General features: G+C 43.6%; 1 non-coding gene across 1 annotated transcript; it reads left to right on the forward strand.

The window, feature by feature from the left end:
• Positions 1-21,574: 21,574 nt before the first annotated feature.
• On the forward strand, positions 21,575-21,649 carry Trnat-ugu. The gene has a single exon. It is a non-coding gene; the product is annotated as a tRNA-Thr (tRNA).
• Positions 21,650-21,976: the final 327 nt, after the last annotated feature.

The raw sequence follows: 21,976 nt of genomic DNA on the forward strand, positions 1-21,976 counted from the left end.
AAAAGGCAGAAACTTCGCTGTAGAAAATTTTCCAAAAACGTGTAGTACACATATACAAACACTTCATACATTTCTTAATTCTGAAAGCAACGGCCATCTCTTTTTTACATCGGCTGTCCATTAAAGCAATTATCTGTGTATCATATGCTTTTGATAAACCTAAAACAAGTCTTTTGTACATGAGACTCACACTGCACTGCCAATGAATGAACTTATTTGAAGAAACAATTATCCCGTAGCAGTCGAAGATAAAAAGTGTTTGCCGCGCGGAGTGGCTGCGAGATTAGAGGCGCCATGTCACGGATTGCACGGCCCCTCCTGCCGGAGTTTCGAGTCCTCCCTCGGGCATGTGTATGTGTATGATGTTCTTAGCATAAGTTAGTTTAAGTAGTGTGTAAGTCTAGTGTCCGATGACCTCAGCAGTTTGGTCCGTTAGAAATTCACACACATCTGAACATTCTTTGAAAAAGTGTTTATAAGCATTGTATGGCAATTATTATTCCTTATTTGTTTTTCAAAATCTTTCCTATCTCCCCTAGTAAGTTTTGCTAGTTCTGACAGAGACAGAGACAGAGAAAGAGAGAGAGAGAGAGAGAGAGAGAGAGAGAGAGAGAGAGAGATAGAGAGAGAATTAATTTCCTTGTCCCGTAAGAATTTGATACATCTTAACAGATTTATTCGTTTACGTGCCGTACCCATCATTGTATTCTCCTTACGTGAACATTTTCTTTACCGATTTGCTAAAAGAGATGTCCAATCTTGATGACAATAATCAGTAAACTATAAACCAATTCCTGTCCATTAAAACAACTATAAGCACGTTCATTCGTATATAAACCTTTTCAGTCCTTTTGTTAGCCTGTTATAAAGAAATATTCTCCTAGAGAATTATTAAAACAACACTGTGATTATCAGTTAATTGTTTTTATTCGCAAATACGAACCCATTCACGAATCGTAGATTGGATACTGGAAGAGGGGTAGAGATAGCAATAGAAATAAATAAATACACACACACACACACACACACACACACACACACACACACATATATATATATATATATATATATATATATATATATATATATATATATGCAAAGGGTAGAACTTGTAGAACAAATTCCTAAGAACGTGGTGTATATAACGTCAGAGAAATGAAGAATTGTCTAACACTAGTTGAGAAGATGTGGAGGGTAACATCGGTGAAATACTGATCCCATATAATAAAAGTAACAGAATAAGGAGCCAGGGCTATGAGAACTATACGTGACAATACCTTCTGATAGTAGTACCAAATTAGAAAAAATGACCTTCTTGGTCTCTCAAGGCTCTGAGACGTCAGAGTCTCTCATCCAAAATCTCGTGCTCTTTGACGTAACTGCAAAGACAATAATGAATATCTTCTCAGATATTCCTCATCTTCTGTCTTCCTGGGTACTTTGCTCTCCATTGTATTAAAAATTAGGTTTACTCCCATCTCAATGTTCATGCCGTCTTATTCCCTGAACGATGTGTAGTAAAATATAATTTTGCAGATACGTTCAGTGATACATGTGGATAATGTTTGCAAAACGAAGTAATAAATTGAAACTTTGTGACTGATGTTAAGTTTTACTGCATGACCATCGAAAATGTAGTAAGCGATAAACTACTTTCCTTTCATTACTTTTTTGGGGAGTGTCAGCATGAAAAATTTGTTAATAACATGATATTCTAAAAATAGTGCATGAACATAGCCACAAGTTACACTGACTCGAAACATGTAGACTGTTCCTTTACTTTGTTTCCTCCGGAATCCGTGACTATTTTAGCCGCTTAGTAACATATGTCGTGGATGTTAACAATAAGAGTGGGACTTTTACTGTTAAACGCAGAAAGAAGAGTAGAGAAGTGGAAAGGGTACACTGAAATCCTCTAAGAGGACGAGAATTCCTCTGATAGCTCGATATAAGAAAAAATTGGAATCGATCTGGAAGTTACAGGGGACCCAGCGTTAGGGTCAGTACTTAAATGCTGGAAGACTTGAAATGAAATAAGGCAGGAGGAACAGTTAATATTCCATCATTATCTTTGGGTGAACATGGCGAATAAACGGATATTCAAGTTGGTGTGTAGAATCTATGAGAATTGCGACAGACATTCGTAGAAATATCGTCCACATAATGCCGAAGACAGCAAAGGCAGATAAATGCGAGAATCATAACACCGTCAGCTTAAGATCTCATGCATCTGAGCTGCTGATAATAATAATATATAGAAGAATGTATCAGTTTGGCTTTATGAAAGGTAAAGACATCAGAGAGGCAGTCCTGAAGATGCGCTTGATACGTCATGGAAGTAAGACGGAAGAAAAGTCATCGAACGTTCATAGGATCTGTCGACATGGAAAAGCTTTCAGTGACGTAATATTTTGCAAGATGTCAGAAATTGTGATAAAAATAGGAGTAAGCTGTAGGAAAAGATGGGTAATATGCAACATGTACAAGAACCAAGAGAGAACATTAAGATTGGAAAACGAAGCACGAAGTGCTGTGATTAAAAAGGTTTGCAGTCTTCCTCCCGTGCTATTCAACCTGCAGATCAAAGAAACATTGCCGGAAACAAAAGGAAATTTCAAGAGTGGGATTAAAATTCAGAGTGAACTGATGTCAATGATAAGATCGCTGATGATATTGCTATCACTGTGCAAAAGAAGAATTAATGGATCTGTTAAATGGAATTAACAGTCTAATAATCATACAATACGGATTGAGATTAAACTGGAGGAATAAGAATGAAATGACAAGCAGAAGAAATGCGACTAGAGACAAACTTATCGAAGTAGACGAAGTTAAGGAATTCTGTTGCTTTGGATGCAAAATAGCCCGAGACGGACGAAGCAAGGAGGACATAGAAAGCAGACTAGAGTAGGCAAAGAGGGCATTTCCCGCCAAGATAAATCTATTGGTATCATACATAGTTTTGATTTGAGGAAGAAATTTGTGGGAATGTACGTATCGAGCACAGTATTGTATGGAAGTGAATCGTGCACAGTGAGAAAATCAGAACGAAAGAGAATCGAAGCGTTTGAAACCTGGCGCTGGGGAAGTGTGCTGAAAACCAGGTGGACTGATAAGATACGGAATGAAAAGGTTCTTCGCGGAACTGGCGCAGGAAGAAATTCATGGCAAACACTGCAGATCTGGGGCCGGAGTGCTACTGTGAGCTGAACAGGTTTGCGTGTCAGCGGAACTCGCGGCTGACGCATATGCAAGTGCCCCTACCGCTGTCGTTTTACGCAACCCACAATGTTATATCTGGCAGTCGAAAGCCACGCGCGGGATTTTTAAGCGCTCTCGGTCACTACGCCCAAACTATTACGTCTACAGAAAAAATCAACAGGGACTATTTTGTAGGAAATTTAATGTAGTAAAATTTCATACCGGGATACGTTTTCGCTAGAGGCCGCTGTTTTCGTCTTAGTCAAGAGAAACTTACAAAAGTGTCCTTCGAAAGCACCACCACTCCGACACTTCTAGTATGTTGTTCATGGTACTTCTTCCTATCCCTGTGCAAATATTTCCCACATTCGATCTTTTTTGGTCTTCTTCATTGATTGGCGTTATTTACGCCACCGGCTTAGCATGCGACGGATTTTTTTTACGTGCGTACTTGCGATGCAACAATTGCGACGGATTATACGTTGCTGCTGCGGTGCAATTTCTTTTATAATTTTTGTTCACCTACCTCTTTACAGCGGTAGATCTTCGCACGTAAAACTCCTGACTGCAGCTACTTACGAGATCAGAGAAAAGCGATGTTGAGGAAACTGTAACCTCATAGCTGCACGCCAGAGGCCGCTATAAGTAAAATTTGCTGAAAATTTTCTATGTACTTTAAAGAAATGATTCGGGAAAGGGATGTTACTCGTGCTTTTAACATGAAGTTCAAATTTAAACCTTCAATAGATCTTTATTGCCGTTGAGCAAGATCATCAGCCCACATTTACGAAAACTACGAAAGTTTCTGCTCACAGTTATCACCATACCTAAAACAGCCAGAACTTTTACCTTCCCAAATTCCGAAACCAATTACTTGTAACACAGTCAATGATCGGCCAATTACTTCTGCACACGATTTTCAGTGGTTGTCTTTAGTAAAAGTTTATGCTCGCCATAAAATACTCAGTAAGAATATACTCAATACCGCCACGCTATATAATTCGAAGTTCACTCGCGATTTTCGTCGGAACGAATTATCACAACACTCTAAAGTTTTCATAAACAGTTTCTGGCCACTACCAGATACCCAGATACCATTAACACTGGACCATAACGCGGAAGTCATCCCAAGACTTCAGCTTACACATAATGCGAAAAGTCACATCCAGCATAACCGCCTCCAATCAAAGCTAGCTCGCAACTCTCCTCTCACTCTCCCACCCTCGAAACTATATCTCCTCGCTAGGCGGCCAACCGTCTCGCTTCTCATTGGCTGTCAGCACTTACGACCAATGAGAACTCACTTCTAGGGCGCGACTCGCGCCAAAATCTAGCAAGCACCAACCACTTCTCTAGGCTCATTGACGTCATCAAATTAAATAACACAAAACTCTCTAATTAAATAAACAAAACAAAATGAACTATAAGCTTTACTCTACATCTGGAAATTTATTATGTAGTCGCGAATGTTCTGGCTGTCTTATACATAAGCATACATACTTAGACATCCGACATTCACTAGTAGGGGAACCACTAGTGGATTCGTTCCCACGTTAAAGGGTTGGAACACTTGCCTGTTCCTGTAGAGAATTACATGAATGATTTTTAATAATGCCGAACGTCCCACATACTCTCACGCACGCATTCTCATTCACACGCACCCTAACACACAATACACATATTTACTTAGAATTTTTGAAATTATTATTATAGAAAAGTCACAGAGGTTTTCTGAAACTAAAAACTTTCCAAATTTATATAGGAACACTGAAAGTGTTATCAGATCATCGTACATACTCACTGAAGGTGAACTATTACATCACTGTATTTATTTAAATTCTTGACTGTCGGAAAATTACGTTTTTTTATGGAATTTTACTAACTTCCAAAATACAACTATTTTTGATCTCAGACTTTGACATATTGTTTGTTTTCAGAACAGAAGGATGTACATCAAATATGACGTTCCTCAGGTTATTCCTTTATTAGTTATTAATACTTTTAGTTTCGTATAATGTAAGTGGCTTGCCAGCGCTACTCCACTGCTTTCACACGCGCAGCTGCAACAGATGGTCATGACATCAGTCTGCAGGACTCAACTCGTCCGTTACTGACCGTATAATACTCTACTGGCTTACATTGCAGCTCACATACATTCTAAAGTAAAGCTTTTAATAGACAATTGGGCGATCGCACACTAGTTGCGACGCCACAAGCACAACACTTACAAATCGTAAAATTGACATTTCTAAACTTTCATCTAAAGTTTTGAGAATTTTAATACCAAGAAACAAAGAATTAAGTCTTTATATTCCAGAAGCTCTCTGACTGGGGAAGAATCGAATTGTCGATGTGTCTAATTTCAGTGCAACGTTAATAAAAGTCATTATCATTGTCTTATACTTAAGGGCATGTTTAAACTGATAATTTAACGAAAAAGCCCACTATTCTGGTGGCCCAATCAGTAGGTACTAAAAAAGGTTAAATATTCTGAGTAGTTTGTGTAGCCGGAAATTTTTGTGCAGTGGTAGGAGAGAATGCCACGTACAACTTTCAAAAACTCGTAACTGGTGAGGGACGAGTGTGTGGGTGGAGGTACGTTTGAAGGTCACATTTGTAAGTTTTTCTTGAATAACTCGAAAACCGTCGCCTCCAGCGAAAAAGTATCCCAGTAAAAAATTGGAATACGTTGAATTTCGTACAAATAGTTTGCGCGTGGAGAGCGAGAGAATAAGAAAATACCGGGCGTGGGTTTTGAAGGCCAGACATAACATTGGGGGTTGTGTAATACGACAGTGTCAGGGGCAGCTGAATCATGGTGTGCACTGAAAAATTATTACGCTGTTGATAAGTGAAATCCCTGAGCTAGCAGGGCAGAGCGGATGAAGTTATATGTGTGAAAAGGGGCAAAAATAGGTTAATGTCAGTTGCACTCAACATATAAACTTTATTTGTTGAAACACACAATCAGACAAGCAAGAATCAAAACTCTCAGGGTTTTGACGAAAGACCTCCTTGATTTAATTTAGATCGGCTGAAGGCCACATCGGAAATCCAAGGCACAGGGCCTAAGCGAGGAATTGAGGTACAGGAAATCTTCTTGAGGTTTCACTTCTTTGGAAAGATATTTTTTGTCTACAATATAAATAGGCTGAAAGCCTTAGCTTAAATTTATCCCATAGAACTCGGCTGAAGGCCACACATTAATCAAGAACAGTGTTACGGCTTAAGGGCGAGACAAAAATTTTCAATGTTTAGTCTAGGCTAAAGGCTTTATCCTAAAATGCTTCACATAAACTCGGCTGAAGGCCACATACGAACCCAAACAATCTCACAGTTTAAAACCGAGATACAGAAATTTCCAAATTTTTAATTTAAGCTGAAAAACTCGCCTGAAGGCCACACACAAACTAGAAAATATTTCTTATGGCTTAAGGCCTAAACAAAATTTTTTTAACTTTTGATTTGAAAAGGCTGAAACACGGGCACATACCAAATAAGAAACAATTTTTTTAAGGCTAAAAAAAAACTTTGCAATTTTAATAAGCCAAAACTCCGCTGAAGGCCACGCAGAGTACCTAAGACTAAAAAAGAAATCACAATGTAAAACACAATGAGCCGTGCTCAGAAGGTTCCAAGTATCGCCCTGGGAAGTAACACTAACGCACGTTTAGGTGAGACAGGCAGCCAGGCCGACAACCTCTTAATCGTAAGGCAACCCAACTGAAAGCCAGCCAACGAACCAACCAACAAGATCAGTTCTGCTCCAGCTGACCAGCAAAACGACAACAAGGTGTCAATAGCACAACGTTCTGGATACTGATGCCCAATCCAGCCAAGTCAGAATAAACGCCCAAAACTACCAACAACACCTCAGCTGTCGAACTGCACGCCGTGCTGGACAGCATCAACACGACGAGGAAAATATGCTGCCAAAAACTACGTCAATGACCAGGGCAGGTAACCGGAACGTCAACGGCCACAAGGCAGAAGATACCGCTGGTACACTTCATTAATGAAGGAATGAATTAAATTAAGTTAAACACAACACGGGAAGACAACTGCAATTCTAGCCAACTTCAATGCACACACGTTGTTGCTCGCAGAAATCTCCCAGAAAGCGACAAACAGGATTAAACGAAGAGATGTGATAGCAGTTGAGGCTTGATAGTAGGTTAAGTGAGCACTCAGCTTTAGTGCCCAGTATCGGTGGGCGACGAACTTCGTAACCCTCTCAAGAAGCGCCTCACAACTCCAACCGCGTGTGCACGCCGCCACGAATCCGGCCTGACCACGCGCCATGGAGACTTCCTCGTTGCTCTACCCCAACCGAACAACTGCCACAAACAGCACACCCGGAATATATATCCGCCACAACAAAGATAGTACAACAGTACTAGTACCGATACACGCTGCTGCTGCAACTCACAGAGAAAAGACAGCAACGTTATGGCGGTGACCGAAGAAGGAATAAGACACCACTGGACTGTAATGAATGATAAGAAAACAAGGCATGATGCGAACCAGCCACGGCTCAATAAGATTTTTCTGTTTCTTATCGTTGAAGTGCTTGAAAGGTTGATTTTAAACTTGTGCAGTGGGTTTTTAATAAATTTTCTGAAACGTAGTACACTTAATCAACCTAATGCTACCACTCCCCTATCGCTCCGTATGCTCTGTAACTATCTTACATGATCAGCTGCACTGTCGCACGACATTCCTGTTCTGAACCTGTCCTATTCCTGTTCTGAACCCGTCCCCAGTGATCAATGAATATGATAGTCAGTAGCACACATAACTAGGCTTAAGTAGTCAGCCGCCGGGGAGGATGAAATACTCCTGGAGAAGGTCCTGGCAGATGGCTGCAACGTCAAATTTGTAGGAGAAGGAGATGAGAGAAGTGACGCGTCTTTATGTCCCAAAGCAGTCATGAAAGCCTGTAGATCAAGGTGGTCCCGCCTTCTAGCTTACCTGGAGCACAGTGGAAGAAGACGAGTATTTTTAGGCCACATATGATCTTCAACACTGACTCTAGGAAAAAAGAGACGGCCGGAGAAATATATACTAAACGCATGTCATAACCATGAGGCGGGAGTTTCAAACTGAAAAACCTGAATTTGACATAAGTTTGCATCAACTTATGACTCTGAGCACTATGGGACTTAACTTCGAAGGTCATCAGTCCCCTAGAACTTCGAACTACTTAAACCTAGCTAACCTAAGGACATCACACACATCCATGCCCGAGGCAGGATTCGAACCTGCAACCGTAGCGGTCGCGCGGTTCCAGACTGTAGCGCTTAGAACCGCTCGGCCACCCCGGCCGGCTGGAACTTCATGGATACTTTTTTTTCTTTTTTTTTTAACTTTCAGGCGATAGATGCCTGCGAGCCGTCGGTTGGTCACTTTTGTGTTAGCAGAAGAACCAACACCGTGTTGTGAGTGGAGGCCGAAATGCACGCGTTTTATCTCACGCAGGCTGGCATGAGGAGGGAAAAACTATACTGACGTGAGGTCTGGAACATGATAAGGAATGAGAATTCAGAAAGCGGACATAATTAGTTTGATACTTAACGTTAATCCATTAATGATGAATGTCGCTCTTGACAATATTATCTGTTCAGAATACATTCTTGAAGATAGTACTTACAGTAACTGAATATGGCGCCTTGCTAGGTCGTAGAAAATGACGTAGCTGAAGGCTATGCTAAACTGTCGTCTTTCCAAATGAGAGCGTATGTAGATAGTGAACCATCGCTAGCAAAGTCGGCCGTACAATTGGGGCGAGTGCTAGGGAGTCTTACTATACTAGACCTGCCGAGTGGCGGCGCTCGGTCTGGAATCACTGATAGTGGTGACACGTGGGTCTGACGTATACTAACGGACCGCGGCCGATTAAAAGGTTATCACATAGCAAGTGTGGTGTCTGGCGGTGACACCACAGTCACCCCTGCTGTAGGCTACATACAAGGTAATTTATCTGTCCCTACCTATGGGGCCGATCGAAGTGGCCGAGCGGTTCTAGGCGCTACAGTTTGGAACCGCGCGTCAGCTACGGTCAGAGGTTCGAATCCTGTCTTGGGCATGGATGTGTGTGATATCCTTAGGTTAGTTAGGTTTAAGTAGTTCTATGTTCTAGGGGACTGATGACCTCAGCAGTTAAGTCCCTTAGTGCTGAGTACCATTTGAACCATTTGAGGCCACGTATGGGTTTTATGCAACACGCAACATCTTTAAATTCCACACGCGCTATGTTCTGAAACGTTTGCTACGCACAGATTATCAACCCTACAGAAAAAAAATGAACAGGACCTTTTTGTTAGATTTTGTACTGTGTAGTATCGTCGTTGCTCTGGAGGACACAGTTTTCGAGTCATTCAAGAAAATCTCGTTAGAAGATCATTTTTGTATCCCAATAAAAAATTTAACTGCACTAAATGTCCGACAAAAAGGTACTATTTATTTTTTCTGTAGAACTAACAGTTTTCTCTCAGCGAGGGAGAGATAATCAGAATATAATCGTAATATTTGAAGGTGTTACAGGTTTGCTCAAAACCCATAGGTATGGCCAGCTGAATCACTCAGTACAATTTTACAGTCGTTTCACTGTCGATAAGAAAGGATGTAGAATGGTAATAATAGAAAGGCTTAGGATAGGAACACTCTGATTTCGTCAAGCATCCGAATGATGAACGACGGTGACATCTGAGAGTCGCTACCGTGGCCACTGTAAGCCGCCTCCTTGGTCTCCGACGCCTGGCGTCTCCTCGAGGCAATCAGAGCGATTAAAGACGGCCAGAAGGGCACAGTGGAGGTGCTGCCAACTTCATTAGGAGGGCCTTCGCCCGTAGCAGGGAGTCGGACAAGCGGCCATCCGGAAGGCTGGCGGGGAGTGATGCGGCGCGCTTGGACTGCTTATTACTTAATCAGGCACACCTGCAGTAATTAAATTTCTGCTCCGTAATTTACATGCGAAGCTGGTGTCGGCGGAGGGAAGGGTGTGGGGGAGGGGAGGGGTGCTGGTAGGTGGCAGGGGATGCGGCAGCACAGCAGGAAGCGGCTCAGTAGGCGGGGGTGGACCACTGTCTCTTTTCGAGAGAGGATCAGAGAACGGCGGAAGGTGCGGCCGCGAGGGCAGATCCGAGCCGGCGGTTGGCAGAGCGTGTGAGGCGCTCCGAGGTGCCTCGCTGAAATATTGGACGTTTTATTCATTTGGCGCCGTTCCCCCGGTGTTTAATTAACGCGGAGGGGCACCCCCGGCGCGTCGCGACGCCGCCGAGCAGGGCGGAGGCAGCGTCGCGACGCCGCGGCGTCGAGCCGAGCCGCGTCCGCAGTCTTAGGAGGATAATCTCATTACTTAGGACACGGCGCCGCCGTCGGACTGCATAATGAGCACTCGATGAAGTCCTCGGGGCGAGCAGGGATTAAAATCCCGAGGAGCGCGGCTGCGGTGCGGCTTAGCGAGTCGTGGTCACGGGTCTGGAGATGCTCGCGCAGTCAGACGCGAATGCCGGGGCGCGCAATCACTGCCTTCGTGCTCTTCTGACTGCGCCGCATTTTTCGTATATTTCTTGAAATTGTAACGGTACTTCAGCCGATTGCCGATGCGAAAATAGGGATTTTGTGGATATAGAGTGAAGTAGGAACAATAAGTCTGTAGGATGGATGGATGGATGGAGAGGGTTGTATGGGCCCACGACGACAAGGTCTGCAGCGCCCGCTCAGTAACAGTGTCAAGAAAATACTCAGAACAGTAAGATAAAACAGAACGTAAAACACAGGTAACAAGGTTGGAAAAATATGTGCCTACCCATAGCGAAACGTGGGACGAAGCATGCCGTCAGCAGTAAAACACGGACAACACAAGAAGAAACTGATAGAGGGAGCTAAAACAACATAGCAGATGGAAGTGGTCGGCTGACTGCAAGGAAAAAAGGGAGAAGCCAGCCACTTTGCAATACACTGAAACCTGCAGCCTATAAGTTTAGGCCAGAGCCCAGACACATCACAAAACTTTAAAAACCTAGACACACACGTCTCATCATTAGCTAAAACACCAGGGCAGATCCCCATCAACTTGTGCTTCTGCCCTTTCATCACGGTAATAAATGCAGTCTGTTAAAATGTGGCGGACAGAGATGTGCACACCACAAGCGTCACAAAACGGGGGATCCTCCCGCCGTAATAGAAAGCTATGTATGAGAGGACAGTGCCCAATCCGAAGACGCGTGAGGGTCACTTCCTCCCACCTGAGCAACCGCCATGGCCGAGTTGTTGACTTCACTAACCGCAATTTATTGGCCGTCACCGCCAGCCATTCTTCGTCCCACCAACTCCATGCACTTCTTGTGGAGAGCAGAAATGACACGCTGCAAGGGAATAGGACACTGGACCACATCCTGCTCTCTGCAGGACTTCTTCGCAGCCCGATCGGCCTGTTCACTCCCCCATATTCCTACGTGACCAGACACCCAGCAGAAAGACACCTCCTTACCCCGCCGGTGGAGCAAGTACAGTTGGTCATATATCAGCTGGACCATCTCCTCAGTTGGGTACAGATTATGCAATGATTGTAAGGCACTAAGAGAATCGGAGCTGGGGAGAAATCGATTGCCCCGAACACGATTCGTCCGCTCCAGTGCCTTCAGGATCGCGTGGAGCCCCGCTGCGAAAACGGTATATTCATCAGGGAGGCGAATCCGGGTAACATGATCAGGGAACACTACAGAACAGCCAAGGAAATTCTCTTGTTGGGAGCCATCAGTGTAAACGAAGATAAAACCGTGATGCACATCTAAAATGTTAAAAAACTGAGACTGGAATGTAAAGCCTGGTGTACTATCTTTCTTAAAATTAGTCAAATCTAAAATAAGGCTGGGTCTCCGGAAGAGCCAAGGTGGAAATCTGCTCCAACCGCGACGGAAAACATGAAGACCAGCCAGATCCATCGCAGAGAGGCAATCCTCGTTGCTGGCTATGTAATAGCTGTGCCAGAGGAAGCTGAGCAACGGTATGGTATGCAGGTATGTGTTTGTAAGTGAGATGGGAGTATAATGTGGGAGGGGGGGGGGGGGGGGAGGGCATGAGCACACAGAACTGCCATCCCTGGCAGCAACAGTGGCCCTAACCTGGCTGGCCACCATGTCGATCTGAACTTGCACGACAGACCACCGCCCACCGCGACGTTGGATGGCGTCTGGTGGTATTGGGGGCACGTAAGGTCGTAACAGAAGTATGTAAGCGGAGTAGATACGGATGAGGGATCGCCCTAGTGAATATAGGGGCTCCAAATGGGGAAATACGTTGAGGTAAGCGACTTCGTCGAAGAGTAGATTATTATTACGCAGAGCGTATGAACGAGTATCTCGAAAACGGTGGTCGAATATTCACGTGTTACTGTCGTGGGAATCCTCTGATAGAGGTAGGAGGACACTGAAAATACCACTAGGCGCTAAATAGTTGGACGTGCACGAATATTCACGAAACGCGGGGTTTGGAGGCTTGTCTGCTATCTAAAGTAAGATTTTTGTAAACCCTACTCGCCAGTTTTGCAGCGGCCTCGTCACTAGTGCTGTTGAGGTCGCGTTGCCACTGTTGTTACGGTAGGCCGAGCTTGTGAGTTCGTGAAATGGCTTATGGTTCAATATACTGCAAGACTATTTTTCCCTGCCACTATTACACAGGTACGCCCCAGGGTCAGGTAATAGGATAGGAGATCAAAGGTTCTACAACACTCCAACAAATTAGTAACAAAGTCACACAAATGAGTTAAAAAGATTTACTTATCTCTATGACTTGGTGAAAAAGTAAGTGTGCAAAACTGCTTGTAAAATATCACAAAGAAGGGCCCTCAATGGCTAAGTGCAAATAAGTAGGATAACTTCATAGTACATAGCAAATGCAATTTACAACAACTGTCTGTTAACTTCTAAGAGTTCATTAAATGACGTTCCCTGCCTAAGTCAGCCCTCGACGATGATCTATAACCAGGTGGGTGAGAGCTGCTCTTTTGTCTTCCGAGCAGGCTTCTGTCCTTTGTCGTCCGCTCATTCGCGGATTGTACACGGCCGGCAATTGGCCGAGGCGAATTGTTTTTATCGATATTTTCATCCTGAAATCCGCGCGTGGCGTTGGTGGAACTCGCGCAAGTGGCGAGTCTCTATGGCACTGCCACCAGCTCGCATCTTGGCACCTGCGGTGCTTTCGCCTTGGCTGTGTCTTGTTCGGACAACACAGTAAGGATAGATGGTGATCTGTGGTATCTCTGACGAAAGGGCACAATGTGTTTCGGAGGACACCGTTCGTCGCACATTTCTGAACGTAGAAGAGCAAACCATCCCTAGCTGCTCGCATGTTGACCCAATGACATTGTCAATTACGATTGCAGTGGGCACGGTCCTTCGGGATTCGACCATCAATCAGTGGAAACGTATCAGCCCTGAGGGTGAATCACAGTTTTACTACACTAGGTGGATGGTCCTCTCCACAGACGGCGTCATCGATGTGAAAGGTGCCTCGAAACTTGCAGCGCACCACGGAGGCAGGCTGGTGGCAGCAGTATTATGCTGTGGGAGACATTCTACTGCGCTTCCATGGAATCTGTGGTAGTAATCGACGACACACTGACAAATACGAACCACATGCATACATTCATGTGTGATATCTTCCCCGACAGCAATGTCATCTTCAGCAGGATAACTGTGTCTCGGAGCAATAACCGTTTCAGGAGCATTATAGTGAACTCACGTTGACGTCTCGGCGACCATATTAGCATGATGTAGGTCGTATGGAACCAATTTTCGTCGATACCGCGTGCCATCACCACATACGCAAATCAGCAGCCCTTCATTTACGGGAATTGCATGACTTGTTAGTAGACATCTAATACCATATACTTCCATAAACCCACCTACGAACTGCCGGATGCATAATAGGCAGGATCGGTGATGTATTTCTTTCCAAAGACGGACAAGCAAGCAATTAAGCAGGTGGTCATAATGTTTTGGCTCATCAGTGTACATACCATAAATTTTAATTTGTGGGTCATCCACAACTGTTCTGCAACATGTTCATGATAGACAAATCTGTCACAGTTGTAAAATACTCTTATTGACGGAAGTCTTACACGACAGAAGTCGCTACACACTACTACAGATTCGGGGTCTTAGCCCCATCATCAAGCGTATTTGAAATCTCAAGTAAAAGAAAAGTTGTAGCCTACTCCATTGAACAACTAAAAAAGTAAAAAAAACAATTAATTTCCATCGTGCACAACATATCATTTACTACGCTAGGGCTCTTCGGCTGGTGGTTGCAGATTTTGGCAGTTTTATGTTTTAAATGTTTTGCCTTTTAAGTTCATTGGTTCACAACCTGTCGTTTGTTATGTTTGGACTTTTGTGTTCTTGAAGGCAGTTTTGGCAATTTTATGCATTTGTACTTTTAGCTTATCCTATTAATTATGCTAGTGTCGTTTTGTTGTACTTATTCTGTTGTTAGTCATGCTGCTTTTTCGTAGCTGATTGTTAGGGAGAACATCTCTTGTATTGCACTGTCATTAATTTCGGTTATTAAATATATTTCTTATGCGGATTGATTGTGGCATTGATGGCCGGGAGTCCACACGAGGGGAAGTTCGGCCTCCAAGTTGCAAGTCTTTTCAGTTGATACCAGATTGGATGACGTGCGTGTAGATGATGATGAAATGATGATGAGGACAACACCCAGTCCCTGAGCGCAGAAAATCTCCGACCCAGGCGGGACTCGAACACAGACTCGGTGCTTGGCCGTCAGACGCGCTGACCCCTCAGCTAAGGGAGTGCTGGCTGAGGGGGTGGCTGGACTTTTGCCCTTTGTAAGGCACTTTTTCGGCTTAGTTCCTCCCCGTGTTGTGTTGTGATACGCGTCTCTTCACGGTATTTGCTACGAATACGGCCTGCAGCGTTGCCGCTCAGTCCGCTTGCCCTAGTCACGCGAGTCACACAGCCTTCTAATAAAGGCGTTTTCTTGCGGTTCTATGTCAGGTTGATAGTTGATTTGCACTTTCTGCGGGACAGGGCCGTCACTTAGTTTAATTTTGGTGTAGCACGGGACTTCCACTTAATGTCCTATAGTGACTTTATTTTTATAGACTGCATGCATTCTCGGTGGCACTTTCGAGATAAGACGGTGGACGCTCGGGCATGGACATTTCTTACTACTGATATTTAGGCAATTTTTTAATCATTTCACCCAATTTTTTAGTTTTTAGATTACATTGAAAGCCTCTATGAGGGTGAAGATTTGTCTGATGTGATAGAAGAATAAACAGGAGTCGATTTAGAAGAGATAGGGGATCCAGTATTAGAATCGGAATTTAAAAGAGCTTTGGAGGACTTACGGTCAAATAAGGCAGAAGGGATAGATAACATTCCATCAGAATTTCTAAAATCATTGGGGGAAATGGCAACAAAACGACTATTCACGTAGAATATATGAGTCTGGCGATATACCATCTGACTTTCGGAAAAGCATCATCCACACAATTCCGAAGACGGCAAGAGCTGACAAATGCGAGAATTATCGCACAATCAGCTTAACAGCTCATGCATCGAAGCTGCGTACAAGAATAATATACTGAAGAATGGAAAAGAAAATTGAGAATGCGCTAGGTGGCGATCAGTTTGGCTTTAGGAAAAGTAAAGGGACGAGAGAGGCAATTCTGACGTTACGGCTTTGTCGACCTGGGAAAAGCGTTCGACAATATAAAATGGTGCAAGATATTCGAGATTCTGAAAAAAGTAGGGGTAAGCTATAGGGAGAGACGGGTCGTGTACAATATGAACAATAACCAAGAGGGAATAATAAGAGTGGACGATCAAGAACGAAGTGCCCGTATTAAGAAGGATGTAAGACAAGGCTGTAGCCTTTCGCCCCTACTCTTCAATCTGTACATCGAGGAAGCAATGATGGAAATAAAAGAAAGGTTCAGGAGTGGAATTAAAATACAAGGTGAAAGGATATCAATGATACGATTCGCTGATGACATTGCTATCCTGAGTGAAAGTGAAGAAGAATTAAATGATCTGCTGAACGGAATGAAAAGTATAATGAGTACACAGTATGGTTTGAGAGTAAATCGGAGAAAGACGAAGGTAATGAGAAGTAGTAGAAATGAGAACAGCGAGAAACTTAACATCAGGATTGATGGTCACGAAGTCAATGAAGTTAAGGCTACCTAGGCAGTAAAATAACCAATGACGGACGGAGCAAGGAGGACATCAAAAGCAGACTCGATATGGCAAAAAAGGCATTTCTGGCCAAGAGAAGTCTACTAATATCAAATACCGGCCTTAATTTGAGGAAGAAATTTCTGAGGATGTACGTCTGGAGTACAGCATTGTATGGTAATGAAACATGGACTGTGGGAAAACCGGAACAGAAGAGAATCGAAGCATTTGAGATGTGGTGCTATAGACGAATGTTGAAAATTAGGTGGACTGATAAGGTAAGGAATGAGGAGGTTCTACGCAGAATCGGAGAGGAAAGGAATATGTGGAAAACATTGATAAGGAGAAGGGACAGGATGAGAGGACATCTGCTAAGACATGAGGGAATGACTTCCATGGTACTAGAGGGGGCTGTAGAGGGCAAAAACTGTAGAGGAAGACAGAGATTGGAATCCGTCAAGCAAATAATTGAGGACGTAGGTTGCAAGTGCTACTCTGAGATGAAGAGGTTAGCACAGGAAAGGAATTCGTGGCGGGCCGCATCAAACCAGTCAGTAGACTGATGACAAAAAAAAAAAAGATGTTAATCTTCGAATTTTTTTAAAAAAATCTTTATTTAATAGAGTACGTTGCAATTGTACGTTTACTTTAGGTTCAGGTACTCCTGATAATAGGGCTGAGACACCGAAACCGTAGTACTGTATAGCGAATTCTGGTGTGTAAGACTTGGTTCAATAAAGGTATTTTACTACTGGTGAACAAGACACAAACACGTCTTTCCAGTTTTACTTCAGCTCTATGCAAGAATTCGTTCGAAGTGGCTGCTGAATAGTGACGTGCCAATCTCTCCTGTGAGTAGATGTTTTAAACAGTTGAGACATCTGGAGAACATGTTGGCCGGGGTAACAGTTGAACAATCTCTGGGACGAATTCGGCTGTATCTTACTGAAAGATAACGTCACGGAGACCTCGAAGATATGCCACAGCTTGTAGCCTTAACATTTCATAAATGCTGGGCAAATCACCGGCTGTGCTAACCGAAGGTGACTGTGTTGTGTAAGCAGTGGCTCCTTATTCAATCACGCTTCGTGCTGGGCCCATATGAAAATGATGAACGCTACGTGGCTACATTGTTATAAATATATAAGATAAATACTTCAAAAAATATATAATAGGTTCAATAATACACTAAAACTGTTACTTCAGATACATACGAAAAAATATTTAGGAACTAAACCTAATATTCTTATCGTGCTAGCATCCATTCCGTATTTCTTTTCTTACAGAACTTGACAAGTGCTCTGGATCTTTCTAACTGATGGGATGTTCTTGTAACTCAGTGGCTGCTGTTTCTTACTCCCTGTCTATACATTTTCGCATCATTTTACATGTGCACCATCGTGTACGATTTTCACGGCATAGCTTGACATAGTTTTTTATATTGCATTACCTTTTCCTATTCGCTTTTGAACTGCTGATATAATTCATTTTGATGCTACACACATATTATACCCAATTATATTACAAACTATTTTACATTGCGGTTAATAACTGTCATTTCCTTCTAGTTACCAGTTCGTACGCATTTTTCAAACACTATGACTGTGTATTATTGGACCATTCCTGTTACAACTTCTTTATGACATTAGTTATTCTTGATTTCTTACAAAATACGGGTGATATCTTGGACGTTGGATATCTAGCTTTGCTACACCCCTTTATAGTCACATCACTTTGTTCCATAGTTGTCTTAAAAGACTCGATGTGCTCATACCTTATGTTTTGAACTACTGTTGTTCATATTACTTTTAGTTCATAATTATCTACTTGTATATATTTGAGAACTTATTTTATATTCTATTGTTTTAAGTATATATTTCTATATTTTTTGTAACCATATAGGGGCCTGAAGAAATCTCTAGTGAGGCGTTCAAACTAATAGCATAAATTACGTTTTCAAAAATAACCGCTGATGGCATATATTTCTAGAGCAGGTTGACCAGCAGCTGTTCCTCATGTTGGATTTATTATTATATCGTGATGCTGCCCAGTGTGGTCTTCGAATGCAGATATTTGGCTGCAGGAATATCGAATAATGGTCGCTTGGTGACAGTGCTCGGTGCTGCAGAGTCGCCACAATATCTGAGTGGATAGTTGTCTTGCTGCGAACGAACTGATTTGCCGATTCAAATTATGTGACATGGGAGTACAATCCTGGACGGTCGAAGAAACAATATGTCTATCCTCTCAGGAGCTAGTGATGAGGTGGCGTTGATATCATACATGGAGTTGAGTTGGACCGTCTTCAGCCCATTGATTCCTTAGCGTCGTAGTGATCGAACAATCCCGACCAGTGCCAACAGCAGTTTCACGGAACAATAAACCACAGTTTCGACTGACTATGATCCTGGTGCTTTCGACTGCTGTTACACGTTCCTCCACCTTACGCGAGACATAACATGATCTTCTGTGCACAGATGTCCGCAGGATTTCTTGAGTGAAGTCGTTTTTCTCAGTAGACTGTTTTTATTTTCAAAGGATCACTTTCTTTCATTCAGCTATTAACATTTTCAAGTTACCTACGTCACTTGAAGTGCACTAAGAATTGTAAGTATTACGTCTACAACTTTTCTTCGGCCGCTTTTTTTCGGAAGTTCGAGGCGTTATGGTGAAAAACGTACAAAAACTTGACGATCCAAAGTTTTGGACATCCAAGGCCACTATTTTCTACCGTCTTTCAGGCAGCAAACGAATCCCACGGAGGATGAACTGGGCGTCTTTCGACGCGATTCATGAAACGATCCACTTTTGCATTTGTTCAAATGACTGGACGTGCTAGTCAGCGAGCCTGTGTGCCATCGATTGAAAAAGGTGGTAGTCTGAGCGAGCAGTGTCTAGAGAATACCGCGCGTGGTGTAGGACTTCACATTTAAAAGTTTCCAAATGTGCTAGAAGACATATAATTACTTGTGTACGTCTTACATGAGAGTATATCTCATAAACTAGGTACGGGATTTTATTATTTTTATACTGTATCACATTCTGCTCGGATCAATGCCTATAGGAAGTGAGCTATGGGGTATGTCTTTTGTTTTATCCTAACTTTCCCTTTGTGCTAAGCAGCATCTATTTCATGAACACTCCCTGTCTTGCATGAAATGCATTCTGTTATTTTGGCTGTCAGTTAAGACTAGTTTTGTGCTCTAACCGAGCTTAGGAACAGACGGCTGAACAGTTGGAATGCACAAAACAACAACAGGGAGACGGTGTGGGGGGAGGGGTGAATCGAAAAACAAGGGGAGAAATGGGGACGAAGGACCCACGCCCTCTCCCTCTTGGCGTACGTGTCTTCGGTCACGTAAGTCGAACGAACGTTCGCGCCGAATTCATGGGCGGGTGTTTCCATTGATTCCTGGAAATCAGTGGTAGAAGTTTCGCGATCTTGCGAGAAAATTTGTCACTTAAAACGTGTGAACAACGCTGAGGCGTGCAGGGGTCGTGTAGACTGCACGCGTGTCCGAGGTGCCCGATGGGTTATCGCTCACTTTTTCGTAGATCTCCGATGTAGCCTATACACTAAGATGGTATCTGTTCTTTCGGTGACCATGCAGCTCGTTGGAATGAAATTACAATGAAATAAACACCCTTAGCTGCTTACAGGCGTTGACATACGTCTTGGCAGCTGAAGGCAGGACGAGCTGTAGAGTGAACGTGCTGGAGATGCTGTTGGCCGGTGGGGACACGCCGGGCAGTTCTGCCGCGAGGCAACGACGGTGAGACGCCGTGCAACTGCTGGTGTACAGTTAGTTAGGTCGCGTTCAGTGCTTGTTAGTAGTCAGTTCTTTTTACTAGAATCTTTCCGAGTTGCTGTAATCTTACCTACGAATTTCTTAATCTAAGTTCTTTGCACCACCCTGTTTAGGTTAGCCTGTATGTTCGTCCTCATGCTTCAATAACTGTAACTAACATCCAGTTATCTCTCGCTCTGCTCTTGTCCGTGCAAATCGGTTAGTGATACTGTGAACCCTGAAAAAAATTGTGAGTGAGTAATAGCAACATTTTGTCTTGTACTTCGGCCTCAGCGACGCTTATTTCGGTTGTAGCACATCACAAACAAGCTTAAAAAATCCTTCCCTTTGTTACATAGGCACCCCCCCCCCTCCCCCAAAAAAATGGTTCAAATGGCTCTGAGCACTATGGGACTCAACTGCTGTGGTCATAAGTCCCCTAAAACTTAGAACTACTTAAACCTAACTAACCTAAGGACAGCACACAACACCCAGCCATCACGAGGCAGAGAAAATCCCTGATCCCGCCGGGAATCGAACCCGGGAACCCGGGCGTGGGAAGCGAGAACGCTACCGCACGACCACGAGATGCGGGCCCCCCCCTCCCCCCTCCGTGCTGATCACTTTCTCTGCTAAGATATGCTCAAGTCTTCATTTAAGAACATTACCTGTTACGAAATTTAAATTCTCTCTTTTAAGAACGCTGCTTGTTATGAAATTCAAATTACCTTCATGTAAAAATAACATTCAATAAATCCAAAGGTTTCAATTCAGGCTTCTAATTCAAGAGCCACCGGTCATTTTCAAATACATCAGTCAGTAGATTAAGAAATGTATGAGGTACGGCTAAACACTGTGTTTGTCGCCGTAGTATGCTGCTTGTCTCCGTTGCGTTAGGTTAAAGGAACTGTTTTTCTTATTTTCAGGGCAGAAATTCCTCTTATAGCATGGCCATTGCCCTTATGGGGTACAATATCATCATCAGTGCATGTGTTACAAGAGCGATAGGATTCATTGATTAAGAGTATAACTGCTACATCGGAGTTACAATGAAATGAACACCCTAAGCTGCTTACAGGAGTTGACATGCGTCAACGGGGACAGATGAAAATGTGTGCCCCGACCGGGACTCGAACCCGGGATCTCCTGCTTACATGGCATATATATAGTTAAGGCTCACCCGCCACTTGACCATCTTCTTCTTCTGTGCGAATGCACAAACAGGGTCCTAACTCTTACGGGAATCGGCAACGCGCCGCGAGTAATGAGTATAATGGGCGGGGTCACTACGAATGTTGTGCGGGGCAATACGTTGAGAATGTGGGTTTCACGGGAGGCGTACCAGAGATAAATCCCTGCAGTCGCGCTATCCTCTGTGTCCACGGTGGCTCAGATGGATAGAGCGTCTGCCATGTAAGCAGGAGGTCCCGGGTTCGAGTCCCGGTTGGGGTACACATTTTCATCTGTCCCCGTTGACGTATGTCAACGCCTGTAAGCAGCTAAGGGTGTTCATTTCATTGTAATTTCATGGTCACCGATGGTATCTGGTCTTTCGGACATGTCCGAAAGAACAGATATCATTTTAGTATATAGGCTACATCAGAGATCTATGAAAAAGTGAGCGGCAACCCATCGGGCACCTCGGACACGCGTGCAGTCTACACGACCCCTGCACGCCTCAGCGTCGCGAGCTCTCCATGTCGCAATCACGACCGGACACCTGGCGGCGCTACCAGTGCTGGCAGAGGCCACCACTTCCGAGGGATCTATTCCCGTTCG

Source organism: Schistocerca americana, chromosome 5 (genome assembly GCF_021461395.2).
Source record: "Schistocerca americana isolate TAMUIC-IGC-003095 chromosome 5, iqSchAmer2.1, whole genome shotgun sequence".
Classification (NCBI taxonomy): domain Eukaryota; kingdom Metazoa; phylum Arthropoda; class Insecta; order Orthoptera; family Acrididae; genus Schistocerca; species Schistocerca americana.